A 13,906-nucleotide genomic window follows, 5' to 3' on the forward strand; every position below is an offset into this window, starting at 1 on the left:
CTATGGTCAACATGCTCCTAGAAAACAGTGGCGCGGCTAATGTAGATGAACTGAACACACTGAAGAGGGAGAGGGAGAAGTGGAGAGTCCATCATCGTGCCCGACGCTGGCCCCCTAGGCCTGAGTCAACATAGTAGTAGTAATGTGCCCTTCCTCCTCTTCCTGATGTCCAGCTACTGTTAACAGCACGTGCTACCTACCTCACTTGATTCTGTGCTTCACCTTCCTCTCCAATCAGATTCCAACATCACTCCACCATCATTGAAGAGGTGAATCACACGGGCTGGCCAGTGTGCATTAGAAAGCAGCACTTCATGGGAGTTTCAGTGTTTGAACACCAACCAATCAGAGACCAGGAGGGAGCGGAGAGGTGAATCACACGGGTCGGAGAGTGTGTGTTAAAAAGCAGTGCTTCGTGGGAGTTTTGGCGTTTGAACAGCGGCCAATCAGAGATCAGGATTCATTAGCAGGGGCAAATAAAAATAAGGCAGGGGCAAGTGAAGCGGCCATTGTTAGGGAGGACCGTGTTACAGTGCAAATTTGAGGCCTTAGCTCCTCGAGACTTCAGCAAGGAGAGGCTTGAGTGAGAGAAGCCAAAAAGCTGTAGGTAGATTTTTTTTAATTTATTGTTTCCTTCTTTATAATTGCACAGTTATGGATGCCAGGGAAACTCCTCTTGCAGGATGTGGGAAGGCAATGACTTCTCTAGTGTCCTTGACGACTTCACCTTCAAGAAGTGCATCCAGCTGCAGCTTCTAATACTGCATCTAGTGATCATAATGTCATTAGTTTCAAGATAATTAAGGAAAAGGATAGGTCTGGTCCTTGGGTAGATATTCTAAATTGGAGAAAGGCCAATTTTGATCAGAAAGGATTTAGCAACACACACAAAGTGCTGGTCCTGCTGAAGGATCTCGACCCAAAACGTCAAATGTGCTCTTTTCCACTCACTGAGCTCCTCTAGCATTTTGTGTGTGTTGCTCCGAATTTCCAGCATTTGCAGATTTTCTCTTCTTTGAGGTGTGGAATGGGGTGGGCTGTTTTCTGACAAAGCTGTACTAGGTAAGTGAAAGGCCTTCAAAAGTGAAAATTTGACAGTACAAAGCTTGTATATGCCTGTCAGAATAAAAGGCAAGAACAACAGGTTTAGAGAACCTTGGTTTTCGAGAGATGTTGAGGCCCTGGTTAAGGAAAAAAAAGGTGTATAGCAGGTATAGGTGGGTAGGAACAAATGAGGTATTTCAGGAGTATAAGGAATGCAAGAGAGCACTTAAGAAAAATAATTAGGAGTGCTTCACCTCCAACGGGATCCCACCACTAAGCACATCTTTCCCTCCCCCCCTCTCTGCTTTCCGCAGGGATCGCTCCCTACGCGACTCCCTTGTCCATTCGTCCCCCCCATCCCTCCCCACTGATCTCCCTCCCGGCATTTATCCGTGTAAGTGGAACAAGTGCTACACATGCCCTTACACTTCCTCCCTTACCACTATTCAGGGCCCCAGACAGTCCTTCCAGGTGACATGACACTTCACTTGTGAGTAGGCTGGGGTGATATACTGCGTCCGGTGCTCCTGATGCAGCCTTCTATATATTGGCGAGACCCGACGCAGACTGGGAGATCGTTTTGCTGAACACCTACGCTCTGTCCGTCAGAGAAAGCAGGATCTCCCAGTGGCCACACATGTTAATTCCACATCCCATTCCCATTCTGACATGTCTATCCACGGCCTCCTTTACTGTAAAAATGACACCACACTCAGGTTGGAGGAACAACACCTTATATTCCGTCTGGGTAACCTCCAACCTGATGGCATGAACATTGACTTCTCAAACTTCTGCTAATGCCCCACCTTCCCCTCGTACCCCATCTGTTATTTATTTATATACACACATTCTTTTTCTCTCTCTCCTTTTTCTCCCTCTGTCCCTCTGACTATACTCCTTGCCCATCCTCTGGGTTTTCCCCCCTCCCCCTTTCTTTCTCCCTAGGCCTCCTGTCCCATGATCCTCTCATATCCCTTTTGCCAATCACCTGTCCAGCTCTTGGCTCCATCCTTCCCCCTCCTGTCTTCTCCTATCATTTTAGATCTCCCCCGCCCCCACTTTCAAATCTCTTACTATCTCTTCTTTCAGTTAGTCCTGACGAAGGGTCTCGGCCTGAAATGTCGACTGTACCTCTTCCTAGAGATGCTGCCTGGCCTGCTGCGTTCACCAGCAACTTTTATGTGTGTTGCTTGAAATTCCAGCATCTGCAGATTTCCTCATGTCAGGAGGGCTAAAAGAAGGCATTAAGTTGCTCTAGCAGACAAGGTGAAGGAGAATCCCAAGGGTTTCTACAGATACATTAAGAACAAAAAGATTGCAAGGAACAAAGTTGGTCCTCCGGAGATGCAGAATGGTAATCTATACGTGGAGCCAAAAGAGATGGAGGAGATCTTAAATGATTGTTTACATCTATATTTACTCAGGAGAGGACACAGGATCTATAGATGTGAGGCAAAGCAGAGGTGAGGTCATGGACCCTACAATGATTATAGACAGAGAGCTTTTTGCTGTCTTGAAGCAAAATTGGGTGGACAAATCCCCAGTGCCTAAATCATCCTTAGCGACAGGTGAGGTTTCAGAAGATTGGAGGATAGCTACTGTATTTCCACTGTTTAAGAAAGGCTCTAACAATAAACCAGGAAATTATAGGCTGGTAAGCTTGACATCAGTAGTTGGGGAGTATTTGGATAATCAGGGACTGATTAACGATAGTTAGCATAGCTTTGTGCATGGTAGGTCATGCCTAACTAATCTTGTAGAATTTTTCAAGGAAGTCACCAGGAAAGTTGATGAAGGCAAGGAAGTGGTGACTACATGGGTTTTACCAAGTCCTTTGACAAGGTCACACAAGGGAGGTTGGTTAAAGTTCAGTCACTTGACATTCAAGATGAGCTAGTGGATCTGGATGATAACGTGGTTAACTGGATCAGCAAATTTGTGGATGACATCAAGATTGGCGGTGTAGTGACAGCATGGAAGACTATCAAAGCTTGCAGCAGGATCTAGACCTGATGGCAGATGGAACTTAATGCAGACAAGTGTGAGGGGTCACACTTTGGGTGGACCAACCAGGTCTCACACAGTGAATGATAGAGCACTGAGGAGTGCGGTAGAACAAAGGGATCTGGAAAAACAGGTCCATAATGCATTGAAAGTGGTGTCACAGGTAGATGGGGTCGTAAAAGCTTTTCTTTCCTTTTCAAATCTTTTTATTGTTATACAAAAGAAATAACATGAGAACATTGAAATAACAACACTTACAATGTCTCAAAAAAGACATTATCTTAAAGATTGAAAAAAATTGTGATAACAAAAAAAACCTACTAAGCAGAAAAAGTGAGAAAAAAGAGAACCCATTAGGTGTACAACCCCGGAGCCATGCGTCATACAAACAGCTTCTAAAAATAAACATCAAACCGCCAGCAAGAAAAAAAATATACCAAAAATTTACAATTAGATCATGGAAAAAATCTATCAATTAGCTCAAATGATAATAACGAGCAAATGAACCCCATCTTTTCTCAAAATCAAATAAAGGTTCAAAGGTCCGACTTCTAATTTTCTCCAAACTAAGACATAGCATCACTTGAGAGAACCATTGTGACAAAGTAGGAGCTGATGTATCCTTCCACTTCAACAGAATGGCCCTCCTAGCTATCAATGTAACACATGCAATAACATGTTGGTCAGACACAGAAATACCATGAAGTCAGTTTTTTCAACAATTTCTAAAGCACTTAAGATTAATCTACAACCTAATAAATTAACTGTGCTTTTTGGAATAATTCCTCAAAATATTCATGGCAAAGAAAGCTTTTGGCACATTGGCCTTCATAAATCAAAGTAATGAGTACAAGAGAAGGGATGTTATGATAAAGTTGTATAAGACATTGGTGAGGACTAATTTAGAGTATTGTGTGCACTTTTGGTCACCTACTTACAGGAAAGATGCCAATAAAGCTGAAAGAGTGCAGAGAAAATTTACAAGAATGATGCCGGATCTGGAGGACCTGAGTTATCATGAAAGTTTGAATTGACTAGGACTTTATTCCCTAGAACATAGAAGACTGAGAGGAGATTTGATAGAAGTACACAAAATTATGAGGGGCATAGCTGGGTTAATGCAAGCAGCTTTTTTCCATTAAGGTTGGTTGGGACTACAACCAGAGGTCATGGGTTAAGATTGAAAGGTGAAAAGTTTAGGTGGAACATGAGGGGCAACTTCTTCACTCAGAGGGTGGTGAGAGTGCAGAAAAAGTGGCCTGCACAAGTGGTGGATGTGATTTCGATTTCAACGTTTCAGAGAAGTTTGGATAGGTACATGGATGGGAGTGGACCAAGTCCAGATAAATGAGACTAGGCAGCTTAAATGGTTTGGCACAGACTAGTTGGGCCGAAGGGCCTGTTTCTGTGCTGTACTTCTCTAAGATGCCATGACTCTAAGCCTTACAGTGCAGATGAAGGGCCTCAACACGAAACGTTATTGGTCCATTTCACTCCACAGGTGATGACTGTCCCTCAAACCTTGGGTTTCTTCAGATCCCAGAACCAACAAGTCCCTAGTGTCTCCACTTATCAACTTACAATCCTTGTACGACCACTCTGAATGGGTTTGTCTCCTACTGCTGGGTCACAGGAGTGTGAGTTTGATCCCCATTCTGGAACTCAAGTCCAGTCACTCCATGTGCCTAACACCCACATATTTCATGCAGTGGGATCGCTGCCGAGAACTCCATCTGTCCGTCACCCACACACCCTCCCACTGGGTCCCCTCCCCACCCACTCCATCTGTCCGTCACCCACACACCCCTCCCACTGGGTCCCCTCCCCCACCCACTCCATCTGTCTGTCACCCACACAGCCCTCCCACTGGGTTCCCTCCCCCACCCACTCCATCTGTCCGTCACCCACACACTCCTCCCACTGGGTCCCCTCCCCCACCCACTCCATCTGTCCATCACCCACACACCCCTCCCACTGGGTCCCTTCCCCCACACACTCCATCTGTCCGTCACCCACACACCCTCCCACTGGGTCCTCTCCCCACCCACTCCATCTGTCCGTCACCCACACACCCCTCCCACTGGGTCCCCTCCCCCACCCACTCCATCTGTCTGTCACCCACACAGCCCTCCCACTGGGTCCCCTCCTCCACCCACTCCATCTGTCCGTCACCCACACACTCCTCCCACTGGGTCCCCTCCCCCCCACCCCCTCCATCTGTCCGTCATCCACACACACCTCCCACTGGGTCCCTTCCCCCACCCACACCATCTGTCCGTCACCCACACACTCCTCCCACTGGGTCCCCTCCCCCACCCACTCCATCTGTCCGTCACCCACACACTCCTCCCACTGGGTCCCTTCCCCCACCCACCCCATCTGTCCGTCACCCACACACCCCTCCCACTGGGTCCCATCCCCCACCCATCCCATCTGTCCCTCACCCACACACCCTCCCACTGGGTCCTCTCACCCACCCACTCCATCTGTCCGTCACCCACACACCCCTCCCATGGCTCCCCTCCCCCACCCACTCCATCTGTCCATCACCCACACACCCCTCCCCCACCCACTCCATCTGTCCATCACCCACACACCCCTCCCACTGGGTCCCCTCCCCCACCCACTCCATCTGTCCATCACCCACACACCCCTCCCACTGGGTCCCCTCCCCCACCCACTCCATCTGTCCGTCACACACACATCCTCCCACTGGATTCCCTCCCCCACCCGCTCCATCTGTCCATCACCCACACACCCCTCCCACTGGGTCCCATCCCCCACCCACCCCATCTGTCCGTCACCCACACACTCCTCCCTCTGGGTCCCCTCCCCCTCCCACTCCATCTGTCCGTCATCCACACACACCTCCCACTGGGTCCCTTCCCCCACCCACACCATCTGTCCGTCACCCACACACTCCTCCCACTGGGTCCCCTCCCCCACCCACTCCATCTGTCCGTCACCCACACACTCCTCCCACTGGGTCCCTTCCCCCACCCACCCCATCTGTCCGTCACCCACACACCCCTCCCACTGGGTCCCATCCCCCACCCATCCCATCTGTCCCTCACCCACACACCCTCCCACTGGGTCCTCTCCCCCACCCACTCCATCTGTCCGTCACCCACACACCCCTCCCATGGCTCCCCTCCCCCACCCACTCCATCTGTCCATCACCCACACACCCCTCCCCCACCCACTCCATCTGTCCATCACCCACACACCCCTCCCACTGGGTCCCCTCCCCCACCCACTCCATCTGTCCATCACCCACACACCCCTCCCACTGGGTCCCCTCCTCCACCCACTCCATCTGTCCGTCACTCACACACCCCTCCCACTGGGTCCCCTCCCCACCCACTCCATCTGTCCGTCACCCACACACCCCTCCCACTGGGTCCCCTCCCCCACCCACTCCATCTGTCCGTCACCCACACACCCCTCCCACTGGGTCCCCTCCCCCACCCACTCCATCTGTCCGTCACACACACATCCTCCCACTGGATTCCCTCCCCCACCCGCTCCATCTGTCCATCACCCACACACCCCTCCCACTGGGTCCCCTCCCCCACCCACCCCATCTGTCCGTCACCCACACACTCCTCCCTCTGGGTCCCCTCCCCCTCCCACTCCATCTGTCCGTCACCCACACACCCCTCCCACTGGGTCCCCACCCCATCTGTCCATCACCCACACACCCCTCCCACTGGGTCCCCTCCCCCGCCCACCCCATCTGTCCGTCACACACACATCCCTCCCACTGGATCCCCTCCCCCACCCACTCCATCTGTCCATCACCCACACACTCCTCCCACTGGGTCCCTTCCCCCACCCACTCCATCTGTCCGTCACCCACACACCCCTCCCACTGGGTCCCCTCCCCCGCCCACCCCAACTGTCCGTCACACACACACTCCTCCCACTGGGTCCCCTCCCCCGCCCACCCCATCTGTCCGTCACCCACACACCCCTCCCACTGGGTCCCCTCCCCCGCCCACCCCATCTGTCCGTCACCCACACACCCTCCCACTGGGTCCCCTCCCCACCCACTCCATCTGTCCGTCACCCACACACCCCTCCCACTGGGTCCCCTCCCCCACCCACTCCATCTGTCCGTCACACACACATCCTCCCACTGGATTCCCTCCCCCACCCGCTCCATCTGTCCATCACCCACACACCCCTCCCACTGGGTCCCATCCCCCACCCACCCCATCTGTCCGTCACCCACACACTCCTCCCTCTGGGTCCCCTCCCCCTCCCACTCCATCTGTCAGTCACCCACACACCCCTCCCACTGGGTCCCCACCCCATCTGTCCATCACCCACACACCCCTCCCACTGGGTCCCCTCCCCCGCCCACCCCATCTGTCCGTCACACACACATCCCTCCCACTGGATCCCCTCCCCCACCCACTCCATCTGTCCATCACCCACACACTCCTCCCACTGGGTCCCTTCCCCCACCCACTCCATCTGTCCGTCACCCACACACCCCTCCCACTGGGTCCCCTCCCCCGCCCACCCCAACTGTCCGTCACACACACACTCCTCCCACTGGGTCCCCTTCCTCCACCCACCCCAACTGTCCGTCACCCACACACCCCTCCCACTGGGTCCCCTTCCTCCACCCACCCCATCTGTCCGTCACCCACACACCCCTCCCACTGGGTCCCCTTCCTCCACCCACCCCATCTGTCTGTCACCCACACACCCCTCCCACTGGGTCCCCTCCCCCGCCCACCCCATCTGTCCGTCACACACACACCCCTCCCACTGAGTCCCCTTCCTCCACCCACCCCATCTGTCCGTCACCCACACACCCCTCCCACTGGGTCCCCTTCCTCCACCCACCCCATCTGTCCGTCACCCACACACCCCTCCCACTGGGTCCCCTCCCCCGCCCACCCCATCTGTCCGTCACACACACACACACCCCTCCCACTGGGTCCCCTCCCCCGTCCACCCCATCTGTCCGTCACCCACACACTCTTCCCACTGGGCACCCACCCCATCTGTCCGTCACCCACACACCCTCCCACTGGGTCCCCGCCCCCGCCCACCCCATCTGTCCGTCACCCACACACCCTCCCACTGGGTCCCCGCCCCCGCCCACCCCATCTGTCCGTCACACACACATCCCTCCCACTGGGTCCCCTCCCCCGCCCACCCCAACTGTCCGTCACACACACACTCCTCCCACTGGGTCCCCTCCCCCGCCCACCCCATCTGTCCGTCACCCACACACCCCTCCCACTGGGTCCCCTCCCCCGCCCACCCCATCTGTCCGTCACACACACACACCCCTCCCACTGGGTCCCCTCCCCCGCCCACCCCATCTGTCCGTCACCCACACACCCCTCCCACTGGGTCCCCTCCCCCACCCACTCCATCTGTCCGTCACACACACACCCTCCCACTGGGTCCCCTCCCCCACCCACTCCATCTGTCCGTCACCCACACACCCCTCCCACTAGGTCCCCTCCCCCGCCCACCCCATCTGTCCGTCACACACACACTCCTCCCACTGGGTCCCCTCCCCCGTCCACCCCATCTGTCTGTCACCCACCCACCCCTCCCACTGGGTCCCTTCCCCCACCCACCCCATCTGTCCGTCACCCACACACCCTCCCAGTGGGTCCCCTGCCCCGCCCACCCCATCTGTCCGTCACCCACATACCCCTCCCACTGGGTCCCCTTCCTCCACCCACCCCATCTGTCCGTCACCCACACACCCCTCCCACTGGGTCCCCTCCCCCACCCACCTCCATCTGTCAGCTCCTAGCCTCTGTCACTATCACCACTTCGCTCTGCTCCCCTCCATCTGCCTATCATCCCTCCTCACCTGGATCCACCCATCACCTGCCAGCTGTTGCCCCACCCTTCCACTTCACCTCTTTCTACTGTTTGTCCTCTGTCTTTCCACTCCTGTGGAAGGGTCTCGAGCAGAAATGGCAGCTCTTCATTTCACTCCAAAGATGCAGCCTAATCTATTGAGGTTTTCCAGCATTTTCTGTTGCTCCAGATTTGATTGTCTGTCGTCTCTTGTGTCTGCTTTTGTGCCATATTGTGCAGGATGATACAGCCGTAGGAGGCAGTGGAGCGGTTGCCCAGCTGGGGAACGGAGCAGAACACCTCTGCAGTGTATGATCATTGAAGTTGTGTGTGGCAATGTGGCTCTCATTTTAATCTGATCAACCATTCTAGTTAAGCCCACCACCCCCTCTATTACAAAACGTATTATCCCCCTATCACTCCACTGCACTGTAAACACTTTCAACCACTAATTATAATGCCGTTTAAATTGTAAATACATGCCTGTATTTTTGTATTTACGCCATATACGTTCTTTAACCTCTAATTTTATTAGCTTTTCTTTACTTTTATATAATCCTGTATTCTTTATAATTGTTGAATGTTGTTTTTGTTGCATGTTTTTCCAACACAGTACAGCAAATACCTCATACATGTAAACATCTATGGTGAAACATGTTAGTTGTTGGCTCCACCATGGGTCCCGGTTTATTAGCTATTATTGTTAGCCGGTCACTGACATTTAGAGATGAGGATCAAACTGGTGCAAAAGCCAAGTCCTATTTGGGTTCCCTGAGGATGATGATCATGGCTGTTTCCCAAGTATCAGGGACTGGTCACCAGGAACCTTTCACTTGGCTGCACAGCAGTGAGGAACTAATGGACTGATATTCCTATCCATGCAACAGAGGCACAATCCAGATCTGCCAGCATTTTGGGCCAGCTGATGACACATACAAAGTTCTATTCCAAATCAATCGTCAACAAATCCACAAGTAATTAACAGCCTCTTTAAATGGTGCAGATGGTTGGAGGCAGGAGCTGACCGCTAGGTTTTCCCTCCGCGTCGAGCGGTGTGTCCGTTGGATTGGCGCGGCCCAGTGTGGCAAAGCTTCACATGAATCAGCTTTTTTTTCCGAGAAATTGCATCACCGACTGTCTTCACTGCACGCTTTCCACTGATTGCATGCAGGACGTGAGCCAGCTACTTTTGTTACAAGGCACTAGCTACCATGGATGCCAAAAGTAAAGGGGAATATAATGCCCATTTTAGTGCCTTCGATCAAGGACACTGTGAACTGGCTGGCCAGGAATGAGGTTCTGCCTGGGTTAGTCTGTCCGACTCTTCCTCTAAGATACTGGGTGATGGACAGTGAGTTAATCTAAACAAGGATGGCTCTATTAATATACAGAACTTGCTGAGGCTGAAAGAGAACTTGCTGAGAGAAAGAGAAAGACAGACAGGGAGTATTTTCTACTCGATGGCTTCTGCCAGACAAGCATCTGGTACAAGCCTGTTCAGTATTCTCAATATAATAATATACACATAGAGAGCACTTGGTCACGTAGTGCAGTTCTTGGAGTCATATAGTGGTAGAGCATAGAAACAGGCCCTTCAACCCACTGTAGCTGTGCTGACCATCATGCTTATCCATACTAATCCCACTGCCTGCATCAATTCCATAACCCTCTCTGCCCTGCTCATTCAAGTACGTGGCCAGATGCCTCTTAAATGTTGCTCCTGTTCCCGCCTCCACCATCTCCCCTGGCAGCTCATTCCAGGTAGCAACTATTTTTTGAGAAAAATTTACCCCTCGGTACTCCTTTAAACCTCTTCCCTCCCAACTTAAACCCATGCTCAGTAGTTTTTAGACACCTCTACCACAGAAAGAGTTCCTGGCTGTCCACCCTATCTGTGCCTGCCATAATTTTATATACCGCTATCATGACCCTCTCAGCCTCCTTCATTCCAGGGAAATCAAATCCAGCACGTCTAACTCTCCTGATAACTCAAGTCCTCCAATCCTGGTAATATCCTTGTGAGTCTTTTTTGTGCTGTCTTTAGCTTATTCACATCCTTCCTATAATTGGCTACCAGAACTGAACACAATACTTCCAAGTGTGGCTTATCTATGACACGGTCCCGATTGTTAATTCCCTATCTTTCTCCTAATTTCCTTTGATTGTGCCACGGTTCCGACCGTTAATTTCCCATTTGCTTCTAATTCTGTTTGATCACGGCACACCTGGTTTCCATCAAGACCTGCGGCATAAGAACCCCGGCATTACAACCACTAGTTGCCAGATCGTTGGTTTTGCCTGTGTGGTAATTAACGTTTCCCGGCCGCTTAGGACCGTGTGTTCTAAGTTTTGCTCCAGTTTCAAGATTCACCTATGAAAACTCCGTCTCTCTGTGTCAAGGATCCGTGTCTCGATCCCTCCTGTTTGCTGTTCAACATTCACATCCGCGTAAGCATCCTAAATCAATCTCCGTTCCTGTGTCCTGCACGATCAACTTCTCCGGGATGTCATGGAGAACCTCCGTTCCCTGTCTGCTAATGTAATGAAGATCAGTGACCAGATGGACCATGTAACCACTCATTTTACCCCATCCACTCCTGGAACTCTGTCTAACCAGCCCAGACAGCCTGTAGTGGCAACCCCCTATGTATCAGCAACACCCCCGCCAAGAGAGCTGCACGTACCTGAACCAGAACACTACGCTGGGGATCTGGGGAAGTGCCAGGCCTTCCTTCTGCAATGCCCCTTTGTATTCGACCAGCAGTCATCCACGCACTCCACGGATAAGCCAAAGATAGCTTATATCATGGGGTTGTTGCGGGGAAGTGCCTTAGCGTGGGCCACAGCTGTTTGGGATAATCAACCGTATATCTGCTCTTCCTTCGCCACCTTTATCGCAGAAATGAGAAAGATCTTTGACCACCCCGTCCATGGTAAAGATGCCACTAAGCGTCTACTCACTCTCCATCAGGGCTCACGCAGTGTTGCCAAATATTCTGTGGAGCTCCGGACATTAGTTGCTGACTCGGGGTGGAACGAGGAGGCACTCCAAGCGTTATTTCGGAATGGTCTCAGCGACATGCTGAAAGACGAGTTGGCAGCAAGAGACGACACCGACAGCCTGGATTCCTCGAACTCCCTAGCCACCAGATTGGACAATCGTCTCTGAGAGTGCCATAGAGAGAGAGCTGGTTATCCACCACCTTTGGCCACTCCATGTCACTCATTACTGCCTCCCACCAGCACAAGCCTCTCTCCTCCTCCTGCTCCTAGAGGAGCTCCCAGCCCAGCCGTTTCCACCGCCCCAGGAGAGGAACCCATGCAGCTGGGACGGAACTGCCTTTCCCCCACAGAGTGACTGCAGAGATTGAGAGCTGGTGAGTGTCTCTATTACAGCCAGTCCGGCCACTTCCGTGCTACCTGTCCCCTTCAGCCAAAAGAGAAGGCTCACCAGTAGAAAGGGGGACCCTGGTGAGCCAGACAACATTCCCTCCCGTCCCCCAAACCCGGATGCAGATCCAAGCTACTTTACGTTACAACCAACAGTCCCTGCCTCTGTTAGCTCTGGAGGACTCCAGTAGGCTGTGCAACCTGTACAGCCAGCAACACAGACCTTCAAGGTCGGCGGAGGTGCGGCAGGTGAAACTAATTACTCAAATTATCAGCTAATGTAAGCAAGGTTTGCTCTAAGGGAGCGGCCTTGTCGAGGGAAGTACCTTGTGAGAAAAGTGCGAGTCTTTGGCTCGAGAGTCTTCGGCGAGGAGGCTGAGAGAGGAGACTACGCCACAGTTGGAGAGGGGGAAAAGTGGTGAAGAAATGACCACTAGGCTGATTCAGTGTGCTGCGTGCATGATGGGGGAGGTCAGGGACACTGATAGTGCCTCTGGCTCCTACACCTGTGGAAAATGTGTCCAGATTCAGCTTCTGAAGGACCGTGCTGCAGCACTAGAGAAGCAACTGGATGACCTCAGGTTCATCCGGGAAAACAAGAGTTTTCTGGACAGGACCTACAGTGAGGTCGTTACACCGAGGATGCCAGAAGAGAGAAGGAGGACGACGATGAGCAAGGAAAGGATGCTCGAAGTACCGGAGACCCCAGGGGATGTACCTCTCGTAAACAGGTTCTCCCTCTTGGAAGCTGTCGGGACAGAAGACACTGCCAGCCTGAGAGGCGGACGGGTCTGCGAGTCAACTATTGGCTCTGAAGCAAAGCCGAGGAGACAGACGTCAGGCAGAGCCGTGGTAGTAGGGGACTCCATAGTGAGAGGTACAGAAAGGGGTTTCTGTGGCAACAGGCGAGATTTAAGGATGGTGTGTTGCCTCCCTGGTGCCGGGATCCAGGATGTCACGGACCGATTGCAGGGAATCCTCAAGAGTGAAGGTGAACATCCGGAAATGGTGGTGCATGTCGGCACAAATGACATGAGGAAGAAGAGGAAAGACATTCTACAGAGTGAATTCAGAGAACTCGGAAGAAGGCTGAAAAGCAGGACTTCCAGGGTGGTTATCTCCGGTTTGCTTCCAGTTCCCCGTGTTGGAGTGGGCAAGAACAGGGAGATAATGGATCTGAATGTGTGGCTGAGGAACTGGTGCAGGAAGCAAGGATTTACATTCTTGGACCACAGGGGTCTGTTTTGTGGTAAGGATGAATTGTACAAAAGGGACGGGTTGCCCCTTAATAGGCGGGGGACCAGCATTCTGACAGGCAAGTTTGCCACTGCAACACGGGTGTGTTTAAACTAAGTAGTGGGGGGGAGGGGATGAACTGGAAATATAAGGATGGAGTTAAAGGGAAAGTGAGAATAAGAAAAGTTCAGAAAAACAGCAGAATCAACAGAGCAGAAAGCTCAAGAAGGGATCGTACAGTATGGCCAAGTGATATAGGAATTGATATGGGAGGTGAGGGGAGTAATGAATTAAAAGTATTATATATGAATGCACGGAGTATAAGAAATGAAGTGGATGAGCTTGAGACACAGTTGGAAATTGGTAAGTATGATGTTGTGGGAATAACAGAGAC

The 13,906-nt window shown here is 52.4% G+C and overlaps 1 protein-coding gene across 1 annotated transcript in view; it reads left to right on the plus strand.

Moving 5' to 3' along the window:
* Positions 1–344: 344 nt before the first annotated feature.
* LOC134340347 (ankyrin repeat domain-containing protein 33B-like) overlaps positions 345–13,906 on the plus strand; it is a 58,723-nt gene continuing 45,161 nt past the window's right edge. The window contains exon 1 of the mRNA XM_063037483.1: positions 345–370. The gene's annotated coding sequence lies outside the window, so the exon portion shown is untranslated. The remainder of the gene's footprint in view (positions 371–13,906) is intronic.

Source organism: Mobula hypostoma, chromosome X1, assembly GCF_963921235.1.
Source record: "Mobula hypostoma chromosome X1, sMobHyp1.1, whole genome shotgun sequence".
NCBI classification, from domain to species: Eukaryota; Metazoa; Chordata; class Chondrichthyes; order Myliobatiformes; family Myliobatidae; genus Mobula; species Mobula hypostoma.